Genomic DNA, 16,231 nt, shown 5'->3' on the forward strand with positions numbered 1-16,231 from the left:
AGTTGTAGTTTCCTTCTCAGATACAATTTCCAGAGGGTATATGTGAAAAAGTGAATAGCGGGTAAAAAGTACTTATTCAATTAGCAGTTAATCTTAGTAGCTTGTTGACCAAGATGAGACAACCTTATTGATCTGTGGAATCAGTGTTTTCATACAAAATTTAGTATTGAGCTGGGGAGAACTACCATAAAATCGTTCAAGATGCACTTGAAAATGTTAAAATGAGTATTTGTGTTAAGAAACTTGCATACTTAATGAAGGAGTGTGTGAAAAGCAGTAACCAGAAACTCAGAAATCAAAAATTACAGAGTTCTGTTTGAAAAACAGATTTCCTGTGTGCAACTTTGGGAAGAGGGTGTTCTTTTAATCTAAGAAAATCAAACGTAAAATAAAATTTAAAAAAATGAAGCCCTTTTTGAAGAGGGTTTGCTGACTTAATGAATCAGCCCTGGCAGTGCCCAGCCATCTCTTGACTCAGTCATTGAGCTCTCTTTTTAGCAAGTTAAGAAACTAGTTTGGAAAGAGGTGTGCTGAGAATTGAAATTTATTTCAAAAACAATTTTGTTCTTTAAAAGCTCTATTTTAAAAATGTAGCAGTTGGTGGTTAAATTGTGTCACAGTTCATTTTCTACAGACAGAAGCTTAAACAAATAGTAAAATCAGTAGGAATTCTTCACTTCCTTTGTTGTTAGTCAGAATTGTTAAATCCTGAAATGTGTTGTTATTTAAGGGAAAACCTTTAATTCCTCACAAGTTACCTCAGTGTAGAATGTGTGCATTCAAGCAAAAATGAACAAAGCTCTTGCCCCTCCATCCCCATGTCAAATTGCATCTTGCTTCTTGGATCTCCAAGCCTAGCAGGGACTTCTTAGGTGTAATAAAATAAATTTCCCTTCTTTTATTCTCTCCTTTACAGGTGGGGAAGGAAGAGGGTAGAAATACCCCAAATTTCTTCTAAACAATAAAAATAATGATTTTTGCTTCTCTTTAACAACCTCTAATTCATGTATTTTCCAATATGTAGTACATATAAAAAGCCGATGTGTAGATTTCAGGGTAGTGACATTACTGCACAAGTATGTCTGAAATAGTTGAGAGCCAGGTGATAATTTTCTGATTAGAAAGTAACTGCATTCTAGGTATTTTACTAACAATATTTATCTCCTAATTATTTTTTGAACTTTAACTACTCTTTCACTTTATACTCTATATTACTGTGATTTTTTAGAAAAGACATTTTTGGGGGAATTAGGAGCACATCTCTATAATATGAAGAAATAAAAGGTCTCAAAGGCAGGTAGCCTCTTTTTACTATCTTGTTATAGCATCTCCTCTCCTCCATTTAAAGGTAGTTTCTGGGTTTGATACTGGATGGTCAGGACCAAATCTAAGGAAATTTGTTTTCTATCAAATGCCCTTAGACATAGTATATGTTCAGTAATGAATTGAAGAAGATAATATTCTTAATTGTTTCAGTCTGTATGGCAATGAAATATGAAGGAGAAACGGAATAGTTATGCCAATAAATTTACTTAATTGCAGTGAATGCACTGTGCCCCTATCCTGTCTTTTCAACTAAATCCATGTTACCTGAAAACAGGACCTGTTATACCCAGTGTATGGTATTTCTGACACACATTGAACACTCACAGTGAAATGAGTTTTTTGTAGGTCATAACAGTTGAACAATGGCAATTTCATATGAATCCAACTTTAGTAACAAGTATTTTTGCCAATAAGAAATAATTTTCCGCAAGTATAGGGTGGTCTTAAGATGATCTCGTATTTAAAAAAGCAATGGCCTGTTTTTACAAAAAGAAGTACTCATGTAGTCATTTTTTAATTTTATTGGAAGTTTTCTGAAAGAAAATATTTATAAATGTTTCCAGTGATTTTAAATGTAGTATCTAACTTAGATACTTTTTATCTTAAATTTGATAGTCATGTTTACTTACACTGGATATCTTCTCTAGAATAGTCTAGTGATTCTTCTAGGCCAGTGATTTTCAACCAGTGTGTTGCAAGAATTTTTAAAATATGCAATACTTGACTGTTTAGTCAGGGGCACTGACCTCTTTTCCCTTAGATGTCGAATGAAAAAATGACAATAGCCAGCACAACAATAGCCGTCTGATGTGAATTAATAAAAATTGTACCTATTTTTTTTGTCAGATTGGCAAAAAATATATTTTTTGGTGTGTCACAGAACTTTACGAATTAGTTTATGTGTGCCATCAGATGAAAAAGGTTGAAAATCGCTCTTCTAGGCTAATGGATGTTCACATCTGAAATAAGTAAAAAGGAGGAAGTAAATTAAGAAATAAATGAAGTAAAACTTTTTATTTTTAGAGAGATGGGTAGTTATTCTCTTTGAATAGATCCCAGTTATCTGACTCCAGAAAAGCTTTCTCTTTTCCTTGTCATTTAAAATTATTTTCTTCCTTTATTGTTTCCTCACATGTGACTTAAAAAATACTCACTTAAAGAAAGCTTTTTCTTCCTGTCCTAAATCCTCTGCACGAGCCAGCCAATATAGTCAGAAACCTGACAGTGTTTTTTTTTTCTTTCATTTTACTTAATTCTCCTAATGATTCTTCAAGTTAGATGGTTATAAGCTTCATTCTGTCATTAAAGAAACAGGTTCAGAAGAATTAAGTTTTTTGTCCAAGATCAGCAGGAGGTATAGAGTCAGGTTCAAACTTACGTTTAACTCCAAACCCATTTTGTTTCTCCACACCAGTTGCCTCCATAAACTTCTTGTATATTAATCATTCTCTGGTACTGCTCTATATGTTTATCCATACTTATAGAAAACAAATGTAGTAAGTAACTTGGGTAACTTCCTTAGAGTAGCCTTTTCCCAGAGAGTTGAAGTTAGTACCTGATAAGATTAAAATTTTTTCAGTCAAACTCGTTTCCCACAATTCAAGTTGTTTTCTTTGGGCAGAGAAACATCGATTTGATAATTGATTTCATAAAACCATATTAAATTTAGTTGAAGCTTAACTACATGCACTTATATGAAATTTTAAACTGTACTGCCTTTTAAAATACTCTATGGAGAAAAATTTACTCTTGAGTTTCTGTAATAATTTTTAAGAGATCAAAATTAGACATTCACAAAGAGATAAGTTAGACATTTAGAAAGTTGTGTCTTTACTCACTAGTTTTTAAAATGGGTAAGAGAAAATCAGAAAAATTTTTTTCTTTTCCAGGAACTTCAGTTTTTTAGAAGGTCTAATAAAAACTGAGGAGGCTTTGAAAAAATTGTTTTTAAGAGTGATTATTTCATTAAAATATTACATCCTTTTATTTTACTGTTGAATGACAATCATTTCCATAGTTCAAAAATTTTAAATGACATAACTGTGAAAGCTTGCTTCCAACCATACCTTTTCAGCTAGTTTATAGGTAATCAGTTTCTTGTTTATGCTCCCATTGTTTATTTATGCATATGTAAGAAAGTGTAATCATATATTTTCTGACCTTTCTAAAATGAAAGATAAATGCTATATAGTTTTTTCTAAAAAAATAGCTTGAACTTTAATTTTCCAGATATGGATTGAATAATTTTCTCAGTTTGGGGTTCACATTTATTTTCGTATTTTCTTGGGAGGCTTACTTTCTTTAGGACAGGTATAACCATCAGAATTCATTTTCTATATAAAAAATAATTAAAATAACAGCAAATCAGTGATTATTCTTTTTCAGTCATCCCACATTTTCTTTCCCTACTCAGTTTTGCTATATTAAAATTTTTCATATGGTGAAAAAAAACATACAAGATAAAAATCATACTTGTATATCTTGAATTGGCTTGTGAAGAGATTAATGGCCAAGAAATAGGAATTGTGGGTCCGCCCCCCCCTTCTGCTATTGATTTATTGAAATAATTTAATCCACACTTGTAGAACACTTGAAAATATTTTTGTTTAAAAATGTTATTCTTGCCCTTTCTATATTTGATAGTATCCTGTTATTTGGTATCAGTTTGGTATCAGTTTAAGAAACTTAAGATTTAGAGAAGTCTTCATTGTTAAAAAAAACACACACACACTCAAAAATAAAATAATTTGAATTCTTTTTTTTCCATTTAAAAAATTTTTTAAATAATAATTTGAATTCTTAATATAAATTGCTATTTTCCAAAAGTAGTAATTTCCTTTGAATTTCTACCTGATTTTTTTTAAAAAATCTTTATTGATTTCAGAGAGGAAGGGAGAGAGAGAAATAGAAGTATCAGTGATAAGAGAGCGAATCATTGATCGGCTGCCTCCTGCACGCCCCCTACAGGAAATCGAGCCTGCAACCCAGGCATGCACCCTTGACCAGAATTGACCCTGGGACCTTTCAGTCCGCAGGCCAACGCTCTATCCACGGAGCCAAACCAGCTCCAGCCGTGGGCAAGCTACGGCCTCCGGGCGAAATGAATAAAACTAAAAAAAAAAAAGACCGTACCCTTTTATGTAATGATGTTTACTTTGAATTTATATTAGTTCACACAAACACTCCATCCATGCTTTTGTTCCGGCCCTCCGGTCCAGTTTAAGAACCCATTGTGGCCCTCAAGTCAAAAAGTTTGCCCACCCCTGATAGGCAGTGATGGCGAACCTTTTGAGCTTGGCGTGTCAGCATTTTGAAAAACCCTAACTTAACTCTGGTGCTGTGTCACATATAGAAATTTTTTGATATTTGCAACCATAGTAAAATAAAGACTTACATTTTTAATATTTATTTTATATATTTAAATGCCATTTAACAAAGAAAAATCAACCAAAAAAATGAGTTGTCACACGTGTCATAGGTTTGCCATCACTGAGCTAGGGTAATCTTCACGTCTACCTGATTTCTTTTGGGTTTATGATCTGAGGTAATATACATAACTGGCTTAATATTTCCATGAATATACAAACTGTAGCAAAAGTAGGTTTATAATTGTTCATCTGGAAAATAATACAATAAAGTAATAAGTAATTATTAATAAATAATAAGTATTACAAGAATAAACTGTTTTCTTTTTTTAAAAATTGTGTTTCATGTACTCACAACTGTAAACCTACTTTTACCCCACACTGTATTCATATTAGTAAAAGGAATAAGGATCTCATTTCTATCGTATGCAAATTAATTAGGGTTTTAAAAAGTATTTTGATGGCTAAAATAGTATGTATATTTTACCACAATTTTTAAAAAGTATTTTTAATTCTTTTAATCATAAGTACTGTATGAGTATAGGGAAGTAATCCTATATAATAAAACCCTAATATACAAATCGACCAAACAGTGGAACAACTGGTCGCTATGATGCACACTGACCACCAGGGGGCAGATGCTCAATGCAAGAGCTGCTCCTTGGTGGTCTGTGCACTCCCACAGGGGGAGCACCGCTCAGCCAGAAGCCAGGCTCACGGCTGGTGAGCACAGCAGCGGTGGTGAGAGCCTCTCCCGCCTTCACTGCAGGAGGGTGGTAAGGAGCGAGGGGCAACTGTGAGCTTACAGGCCGGGCTGAGGGACCCCCCCCACCACTACCACCAGTGCATGAAATTTTATGCACCAGGCCACTAGTATTATATATAATTAGCTCAAAAAAGTATTGGATGGATACTTTTAAAATAATAAAAATGTATATACCATCTCTTTTAAAAAGAATATTCTTATTGATTTCAGAGAGAGGAAAGAAGAGGGAGAAAGATAGAAACATCAGTAATGAGAAAATCATTCATCTGCTGCCTCTTGCATACTCCCCTACTGGGGATCGGGCCCGAAACCCGCACATGTGCCCTAACCCAGAATTGAACCATGACCTCCTGGTTCATGGATTGAAGCTCAACAACCACTGAGCAACACCGGCCAGGCCACCATCTCTTTTCTAATGCTGTTTTTATTTAATTACTTTTCTCAAAGTTACTTCAGATATTGGTTAGCTTCATACTTGGAAATATAATGTTTTATATTTATATTTTGCTAGCAATTTTACATCTTTCTGTTAATCACTAACCCACTTTTAGGAGGCTTAAATTAGGTAGTGGTGTCATAAGTATTATAAGATCATTCTGATGTATTATATAACCAAAATAGGAAGACTGATGCTCTTCTTTTATATGAAATGAGATCCTTAGTAAGATCAACATATATTGTAGATGTGGTAGGAATAGGTAAGGAGTAGAGAATGGCTTTCCTATTAACATATATTAACAATAACAGGTTAAAGTAGAGAAAACTAACTTAGAAATGTGTGTATTATAACTGAAATATTTTTGCAATATTGATATGAGTTTAAATTTAAAAAAATAAGTTACTGACTATAGGTCTGAGAGTGGAATATGGTACTGAGAGAAGATAGTTAAATTTCCTTGGAAGTGTGTTGGTTTTTTAAGTACTCAACTATTATTTGGTGTTGATTTGAGTAGCATTTTCTTGAGAGAGTTGATTTTATTAAATAAATCAATTAGGTGATTTTTTTTAAAGTTAGAATATATTTATCAAGGGTTGTTAGTTTAGAAGGTCAATGAGTTTATATACTTGAAAATGCTTTGAAAACGATAAGGCACTATATTAATTTAAAGTGATGGTATTTTCATTATTAGATCATTCTATACATATTTTTGAAAATAAGTGATTGTTTTTAAAATATACTATGAAACACACACATACATAGGCTATCTTTGGATAGGTAACATAGATTGCCTCTGGAAAGAGGATCTGAAAGACCTGGTTGGGAGGTGGAGGTTTAGGCTCATTATTCTTCAATGAAAACCATCACCAATATTACTTAAAGATTAATGATTGAAAGATGATATTCTTCTGGGCTTGGTATTTTCTCCCAACCATCCATGTTATTCACAGATTGAAGATAACCTTTGTGTGTAACACATAAGTTTGTAGTATAGAATTACTAATTCTTTATAAATTCTTTGAATGAACCTTTTTGGAACAAGTTAACACTACTACTCTGAGAGCACATTTTGGTTAATGGTGTATAAAAGCAGGAACAGAATACATTTTACTTGTTATATCTACATATGAAGCTGTATGTAATACTACTATTAAATATTCTGATTCATTCTTTTTTAAAAAATGTTTTTATTGAATTCAGAGAGGAAGAGAGAGAGAGAGAGAGGAAGAAAGAAAGAAAGAAAGAAAGAAAGAAAGAAAGAAAGAAAGAAAGAAAAAGAAAGAGAAAAGAGAAACATCGATGAGAGAGGAACATCATTGGTTGGCTGCCTCTTGCATGGCCCCTACTGGGGATCAAGTTCACATCCTGGGCATGTGCCCCTATTGGGAATTGAATCAGCGACCTCTTGGTTCCTGGGTGGGTGCTAAACCGCTGAGCCACACCAGTCGGATCTGATTCATTCTTAATCATTTTGGCTTACGTAAGAAAATGAAAAGAATTTGGTCTCTAGGATACCCTGGGTTATTTAGGATTTAACCTCCCCTATGTACATGAACCTGTGACAGAATCTTGCAAAACATGTTGAATAAGAATAAAACAATGCAGATGGAACTTGTGGTAGCACAGAAAATCTTCATTAAATCTCAGTCTGTTCCATTAAATGTTTTGTAAGAAGCAAATCACTTTGTCTTTACTGGAAGTTTAGTGTTTTAAAAAGAATCCATCTTAAAGTCAGTGGTATCTAAAATTAAAATCCACAGGTAGCACATATAACGAACATTTCATAGCTTTCCTTTTCATTTAATAAAATTTATCTCAAAGATGTTTGTTACTGAAATTGAGTAAACCATGGCTGGATAGGTGTCTTTGGATAAGTAATTTGGATCTCTGTGAAGCTATCTCCACATTTGAAGGGTGTTAATCTAGTATTAATGGAGGATAGAGGGCCTCATCTCTCCCTGTTGCTAATGGGGGTGGATTTTTTTTTTTTTACGATATCCCAAGAAAAGGAATTTTCTGAGACTCCCCCAGGAGGATGAGATATAGTAGAAAACTTTATTTTCGAGGAATTAAATACCTGACTTTTCAAAGTGTCATTTTCTTTTGCCCAGTCATAGAAGAAGTGTAGTTCGACTTTAGCAGAGCTAAAATCAGAGTCAGTGTCCAGAGTTTCCTTTCCATGTTGCAGCCAGGTTTAGTTTAGCATCAGACTAGCTTATTTTGTGTTTCCCGGTACAGTCCATTCATCCATTGCATGTGGGGTCCCATGGCCATTGGCCATATGAGTGAATGCAAGAGAGCCAAGAGTCAAGAGCCACATGAGCAACAAGAGTCAAAGCCAGGTACACCAAGAAAGGGAACCAGCTCCTTTGTTTAGGAAATCATGTATTCCCAAGTTTTTAAGTGCTTGCAGTGGCCACACCCATTCTGGCCAATGTTCCCAAGTGTGATTGATAGGCAAGTGCCTTCTCTATGTCACCCCAAATTTATCTGGGCATACATCTATTCCTTTTTTGTCCAGTCCTCTGCCCTCAGTGTTTTGCAATGAATAGCCAGTGGTTCCCTGGGGAGTGCAAAGCTGCAGTTTCCTGGTGAAGCTGCCCAAATGACATGCCTATAATGTCTGGCCTTCTCTTTGCTTCTTTTCTATTATTACTAACTAGCTAATTACAATGGTATCACTAGTACCCCTTTGGAATGTAAAATTATGTTATGATCTGTTATGTGCGGGCCAGGTTAAAGTTCTAAGAAAAATGACTAGATAGAAAACACCAGAGAAAACATCCATTTTTTTTTATATCAGGAGGGATCTTATTTAATACAGTTGTTCTTAGCAAAAGTAAATAAACAAACTCATGAGTTTAATAGACAGGCTTGGAGTTTAGTTTCTAGCCAGTACTGATCATTCTAATTTGAGAATAGCAAGTGGACTTAGTGAGTCATATACTTACATATTAGAGTCCAGGCACTGAGAAGATGTACATTTCTTCTACCTCCTTCTTTTCAAGAGAAAATTTGAAATTTCTTTATGAAAACACATTCCTCTCAATGGAAATTTATGTTATGCATACATTTTTCTTCATGTGATAATATACTGGAACTCAAGTCCTTTTTCTTACACAAAAAAGCACTTCTAAGCTTTTAATTTTTATAAAATTAATAATCACATTTTGAAGAAGTCATTAATTCCTCCTTTGAACCTGAAATGGGTTTGAAAAGCATTGTAGAGGAAGTGGGATTTTAGTTGGATCTAAAGGATTTGGATCAGTGGTTCTCAATTTTTCCTTCCCAGTATACCTCAAGAATGTGACTTAGGCCTGGTTGGTGTGGTTCAGTGGTAGAACATCAACCATTGAACCAGGAGGTCAGGTTCAATTCCTGGTCAGGGCACATGCCTGGGTTGTGGGCTCGAGTTCCTATAGGGGACGTGCAGGAGGCAGCTGATCAATGTTTCTCTCTCATCATTAATGTTTCTCTTTCTCTCCTCCTCCTCTCCCTTCCTTTCTGAAATCAATAAAAAAACATATTTTTCAAAAAGGGTTGTTGTTGTTTTTTAAAAAAAGAATGTGACTTAGGCTCAAGGTAGTAATCATTTGGGAGGTGACTTTAAAAATCCCTCAGTCTGATGTATATTTCTGGAGGAACTCTATTACTTCGCAAATCATTGATTTAGATGGAAGACATGAGGAAAGCATTCTAGGAAAGGGTCTAGATCACCAGATATGAGTTTGTTGAGAGGGCGAGGCATGTAACATTTAATATCACATTTAGGGAGTTCTAATATGAGCATCCTTTCAAAATCTAATCTAAAAGTTAGTTTATATTTTCTATGGTAAAATTCAACAAGGTAATGGGGTTGCCAAACTAAATGCTTTAACTTCTGTGGATGAACAGATGGGTAAATTTAGGAAACACGCTTCTAGATAATGTGTTTGGGTTGTTTAATATTACTTCTTACTATATGGAATTTTAGCTTCAGAGTCTTAACATACTTGTCTAACATTCTTTCCCTGTCTTCTAATCATTTGAAGATAGATATTGAAATGATGCAAATGCCCTGTTCTCTTTTTGGTGCAGTGTATGTGTGTGTATATGTTGAGACAGCAAACTAGGGTCTCATTTAACAGATTCTCTTTGGACACAGTTGAAAATCTGACCCAGTCTATTCAGTATTCAGTGGTGAATGGTTACATATTTGAGTTTTGAGTCTTATGAGGTGATGTTGTTGATCACTGTATACAAATAACACCTAACCATGGGGACTTCAAGACATTTTAGAGTGTCCTATCTAATAAAAGAGAAACATGCAAATTGACCATAACCCCGACACCCTTCCCATCGGCTAATCAGCATATCCTTATGCAAATTAACTGCCAACCAAGATGGCGGCCGGCAGCCAGGCACTGAAGTGAACAGGAGGCTTGCTTGCTCCAGTGATGGAAGAAGCCAAGGTTCCCCGCCTGCTGCTGCTGGGCTCTGAGCTTGCTCTCTAAGAAACTATGTTGCAAATATAGAAGCTAAACGAAACCCCAGAAACCTGCTTTCAGTCAGCCGGTATCTCAGAGCTGGAGTCACAACAAAGTTTCAAGTACAGAAGGTAAACAAAGCCCAGGAACCTGCTTTCAGCAGCCGAGGTCTGAGCTAAAGCCGGCTCTCAGCTCCAGTGACAGCCATAGAAGGTAAATAAATCCCAGAATAAAAAAAAAGAAAAAAAGGAGAGGTTGGGAGGAGCTTCAGTCATCCGCCAGCCTGAAAACGGCCCTCAGCCCCTCACCCAGACTGGCCAGGCACCCCAGTGGGGAACCCCACCCTGAAGGGGGTGTGACCAGCTGCAAACAGACATCATCCTCTCATCCAGGCTGGCCAGGCACCCCAGTGGGGACCCCCACCCTGAAGGGGGTGTGACCAGCTGCAAACAGCCATCATCCCCTCACCCAGGCTGGCCAGGCATCCCAGAGGTGACCCCCACCCTGATCCAGGACACCCTTCAGGGCAAACCAGCCGGCCCCCACCCGTGCACCAGGCCTCTATCCTATATAGTAAAAGGGTAATATGCCTCCCAGCACCGGGATCAGCAGAGCCACGAGGCCTCCCGGCCTGGGATCAGTGGAGCAGCAAGGCCTCACTGCCCCTGTGTCAAGTGGAGCCTCGAGGCCTCCCAGCACCGGGATCAGTGGAGCAGTGAGGCCTCCTTGCACTGGGATCAGCGGAGCCACAAGGCCTCCTGGCCCTGGGGGCAGCGCCTAAACCCCCTGATTGCCCTGCGGCTCTGTGTGTGACAGGGGGCAGGGCCACAACCTCCCTCTCCGCCCTGCTCTGTTCATGAAGGGGAAGGCGCCCCAACCCCCTGATCGGCCCTGCTCTGTGCCTGATAGGGGGGAGCTCCCCAAACCCCTGGTTGGCCCTGCTCTGTGTGTGACAGGGTGCAGTGCCCCAACCCCCCCCCCCCCCACAATGGGCCCTGCTCTGTGTGTGATGGGGTGGAGCCGCAACCTCCCCATCGGCCCTGCCCTGAGTGTGACAGGAGGGAGTGCCCCAACCCCCTGATCTGCCCTGCTCTGTGCGTGACGGGGTGGCGCCGCAACCTCCCCATCGACCCTGCCTTGAGTGTGACAGGGGGCAGCTCCCTAACCCCCCAATCGGCCCTACCATGAGTGTGACTGAGGGTGGCATCGCAACCTCCTGATCTGCCCTGCTCTGTGCATGACGGGTCAGTGCCCCAACTCCCCAATTGGCCCTGCTCTGAGCCCGACCAGGGGCTGCACCTAGGGATTGGGTCTGCCCTCTGCCACCCGGGAGTGGGCCTAAGCCAGCAGGTCGTTATCTCCCGAGGGGTCCCAGACTGTGAGAAGGCACAAGTGGGGCTGAGGGACCCCCCCCCCCCCCACCGCCAGTGCACAAATTTTTGTGCACCGGGCCTCTAGTATAATATAAAGTTCATATATTCTAACTTGGAGAAAAGTTAGAACATGGTAAATGGAGGTAGTAGATTGTGTAGAAAGATAAATACAGTATCTATTTATTACTACTCTTTTCTTTATTATACCACTCAGACTGGGCCCCTTCCTTGCTGTTTTTCAAGTGCATCACAGTTCTGCCTCAGGTCTTTTGCATTTGTTTTTCCTCTGCCTTTATCTCCAAGTGTCTGCATGGATTGCTCTCATATATCCTTTAGGTCTCAGCTCAGGGGTCACCTTTAGAGCAAAGCTTTGAATGACTGTATACTTTATTAAAATAGCAAAACCACTTCCTATACACACACTCTCCCCACCCCCCAGCATCCATTATCTCCCTTCTCAGTTTCTTTTCTTTCTCCCCTCCAATGTTTTTATCATCATCTAATATACTACATATTTTAATTACTTTTTTGCCCCCTGCACCTGCCCCTGTGTAAACCTTATGAAAAGGATGTTTATCTATTTTGCTAATTTATATATCCAAGAACATAGAATAGTGTCTGGTACCTGGTAAGCGCTAAATAAATGTTTGTTTCATGGATGAATTTGAATATAAAGAATAATTTAGCCGAAACCGGTTTGGCTCAGTGGATAGAGCGTCGGCCTGCGGACTGAAAGGTCCCATGTTCGATTCCGGTCAAGGGCATGTACCTGGGTTGCGGGCACATCCCCAGTAGGAGATGTGCAGGAGGCAGCTGATCGATGTTTCTCTCTCATCGATGTTTCTAACTCTCTATCTCTCTCCCTTCCTCTCTGTAAAAAATCAATAAAATATATAAAAAAAAGAATAATTTAAAAAGTGGCTAATCTTGTCTACTTTCTTCCAGTTTCCCATACTACCTACTGCCACCATTCTTACCTCCGGCTACTTCTAATCCAGCCTACCTACTACTGCAGTGTAATCTTATGTCTGATAAAACTTGCCACTTAGTAGACACCGAGTAAATATTTGTTGAATGTCTGTTAATATTTTCTTCTCTCATAGATATCAGACAAGTCTAAAAGTCAGAAATGGCAATAAATTGGCAACCCCATTCTGGTTCTTGAATTATAGGTATCCTCATTTCCAAATTAATTCCAAATTTTGATGTAATGAAAAGAACCCAGTAGTAGAAACCCAGAGTTTTCCTATTCTGTGTGATTTTAGACAATATTTCTCTGTGTTTCAGTTCCTAAATTTTAAAATGACATAATATTTACTCTTCTCATCTCAAAGAAACAAGTAAACAATAGATGTGAGTAAGTTTGGAATGGCATTTAAAACTCTTAAACACAAGGTAGTATTCCAGAGCACATTTTACAACTATCAAGTACTTTTAAATAGTCAAGGCCAGCCCTAGCTGGTTTTGCTCAGTGGATAAAGTGTCAGCTTTCAGACTGAAGTTGTCTCAGGTTCGATTCCAGTCAAGGGCACATGCCTGGTTTGTGGGCTTGATCCCCAGTGGGAGGCGTACAGGAGGCAGCCGATCAATGATCCTCTCTCATAATTGATGTTTCTATCTCTCTCTCCCTCTCCCTTCCTCTCTGAAATCAATAAAAAAAGCACTTCCTGGCTTAAAACAAGATTACATAATATAACCCTTTATTTTACTAATAAATCCTTGCTTGCCTGGCTCTTCTAAATGTGAGACTAGAAATACTTTGAACGAAATAAATAACAGTGTTATATTTTCCCTACAGGGTAAATAAATTTCATTTGGGACTCCAGCATAAAGTCTTAAACCAGACTCATGTTTTTCATTGCAATTTAGTTCTCAAATCTTATTCATGAGCCCTACCTGGTTTGGCTCAGTGGATAGAGCATCGGCCTGTAACTGAAAAGTCCTGGGTTGGATTCCAGTCAAGGGCACATGCCCAGGTTGCAGGCTTGATCCCCCGTAGGGGGCATGCAGGAAGCAGTTGATCAATGATTCTCTCTTATCATTGATGTTTCTATCTCTCTCTCCCCCTCCCTTCCTCTCTGAAATCAATAAAAAAGTAGAAAAAAATCTTATTCATGAGCTATAAAAATAAATGGACAGTTAACTTTCTCCTGGCAGATGACAGTAGGAGGGAGAAAGAAACATCTAATCAGTGGGATTTATGATAAATATAAACAAAGTTTATATCTAGATTGTGTTGCTTAAATCATTTCTTTCTCACTAGGCTCTTCTCATTAAACTAGTTTTTGTTTTATAATAAACTCATGGATACATTCAAGTCCTTATCTAAATATGTGGGCATTTTAAAAATTGATTTTCAAAAGTTGTTTGGATGTGGTGACTTTAATATTTCTATTTTGGCCGAAACCGGTTTGGCTCAGTGGATAGAGCGTCGGCCTGCGGACTGAAAGGTCCCAGGTTCGATTCCGGTCAAGGGCATGTACCTGGGTTGCGGGCACATCCCCAGTGGGAGATGTGCAGGAGGCAGCTGATCGATGTTTCTCACTCATCGATGTTTCTAACTCTCTATCTCTCTCCCTTCCTCTCCAAAAAAAAAAAAATCAATAAAATATATTTAAAAAAAAAAAATATTTCTATTTTGTCATCAAATATTTTCAAGCCTGTTTCTGAGGGAGAACTGATCACAAAAGACCACATATTATATGGTTCCATTTATTTTGGAAGTGTCCAAAATAGGTAAGTCTGTAGATTAGTGATTACTTAGGGCCAGGAAGGTAAGGGTGGGGTTGGGGGGTGGGGGATAGAAGGACAATGGCTATGGGGTACAAAGTTCTTCTCTCCCCCCCTGCCCCCCCCCCACATAACAGGTGGGTCATGTGCCAAAGGTGTAACAGGGTTTGTGGGCTGCACATCTCACACAGTAGCGTGAACACCCAATCATCATGCTCGTGAACTACAAAAGGATCTACAATGTTTCTTTTTGAGATGATGAAAATGTTGATTGTGGTAATGGTTGCACATTTCTCTGACTAGACTAAAAACTATTGAATTTTACCCTTTTAAACAGGTGAACTATATGATGTGTGAATTATCTACACTAATAAAAGAGAAACATGGTAATTGGCGTACGACCGCTACCCTTCCCATTGGCTAATCAGCGTATCCTTATGCAAATTAACTGTCAGCCAAGATGGCGGCCGGCAGCCATGCACTGAAGCGAGCAGGGAGGTTTGCTTCCTCCAGGAACTGCAGACTCCAACGTTCCCCGCCTCACTTGCCGGCCTCTCAACTGCAACTCTAAGCAACTATTACTATGTTGCAAATAAGAAGCTAAACAAAACCGGCTTTCAGTCAGCCCCAGACCGCAACATTGTATCCATGTTTTCAGCAGCGAGGCCTCAGAGCTAAAGCTGGCCCAGAATTAAAAAAAAAAGAAAACAAGGAGCAGTTGGGAGCTTTTAGTCAACTGCCAGCGGGAAAACAGCCCTTAGCCCCTCAGCCAGCCTGGCCAGGCACCCCAGTGGGGACCCCCCACCCTGATCCAGGACACCCTTCAGGGCAAACCAGCCGGCCCCCACCCATGCACCAGGCCTCTATCCTATATAGTAAAAGGGTAATATGCCTCCCGGCACTGGGATCAGCGGAGCAGCAAGGCTCCCGGGATCAGCGTGACAGGGGGCAGCGCCCAAACCTCCTGATCAGCCCTGCTCTGTGCCTGATAGGGGGGAGCTCCCCAATCCCCCGATTGCCCTGCGGCTCTGTGTGTGACAGGGCGCAGCGCACCAACCCCCTGATCGGCCCTGCTCTGTGTGTGACAGGGTAGAACCATAACCTCTCCATCGGCCCTGCCCTGAGTGTGACAGTGGTGGCGCCCCAACCCCCTGATCGGCCCTGTTCTGTGGGTAATAGAGGGTGGCGGGCGCCCCAATCCCCCTCCACGGGCCTTGCTCTGTGTGTAACAGGGTAGAGCCATAACCTCCCCATTGGCCCTGCCCTGAGTGTGACAGGGTGCAGGGCCCCAACCCCCTGATCTTCCCTGCTCTGTGTGTGACAGGGGGCGGTGTCCCAGCTCCCCTATCGGCCCTACTCTGTGAGTGACAGCGGGGAGCTCCTCAACCCCCTGATGGGCCCTGCTCTATGAGTGACAGGGGGCAGCGCCCCAACCCCCCTAATGGACCCTGCTCTGTGAGTGACAGGGGGCAGCGCCTCGACCCCCTGATCGGCCCTGCTCTGTGCGTGACAGGGGGTGGCGCCGCAACCTCCCCATTGACCCTGCCTTGAGTGTAACAGGGGGCAGTGCCCCAACCCCCCAATCAGTCTATCCTGAGCGTGACTGAGGGTGGCATTGCAACCTCCCGATCCGCCCTGCTCTGTGCATGACGGGGCGGCGCCCCAACTCCCCAATCGGCCCTGCTCTGAGCCTGACCAGGGGCTGCACCTAGGGATTGGGCCTGCCTTCTGCCACCCGGGAGCAGGCCTAAGCCAGCAGGTCGTTA

General features: G+C 40.0%; 1 protein-coding gene and 1 non-coding gene across 8 annotated transcripts in view; one reads left to right on the plus strand and one right to left on the minus strand.

Annotated features, from left to right (window-relative positions):
* Positions 1 to 16,231, plus strand: part of TMCC1 (transmembrane and coiled-coil domain family 1) — a 152,184-nt gene that overhangs the window by 64,209 nt on the left and 71,744 nt on the right. The gene's annotated exons all lie outside the window — the stretch shown is intronic.
* LOC138992820 (small nucleolar RNA U13) lies at positions 14,597 to 14,700 on the minus strand. The gene has a single exon (XR_011468155.1). It is a non-coding gene; the product is annotated as a small nucleolar RNA U13 (small nucleolar RNA).

The sequence above is a fragment of the Myotis yumanensis genome, unplaced genomic scaffold (genome assembly GCF_028538775.1).
Source record: "Myotis yumanensis isolate MYYU_CA2020_CCGP unplaced genomic scaffold, mMyoYum1.0.hap1 SCAF_14, whole genome shotgun sequence".
Taxonomy (NCBI): domain Eukaryota; kingdom Metazoa; phylum Chordata; class Mammalia; order Chiroptera; family Vespertilionidae; genus Myotis; species Myotis yumanensis.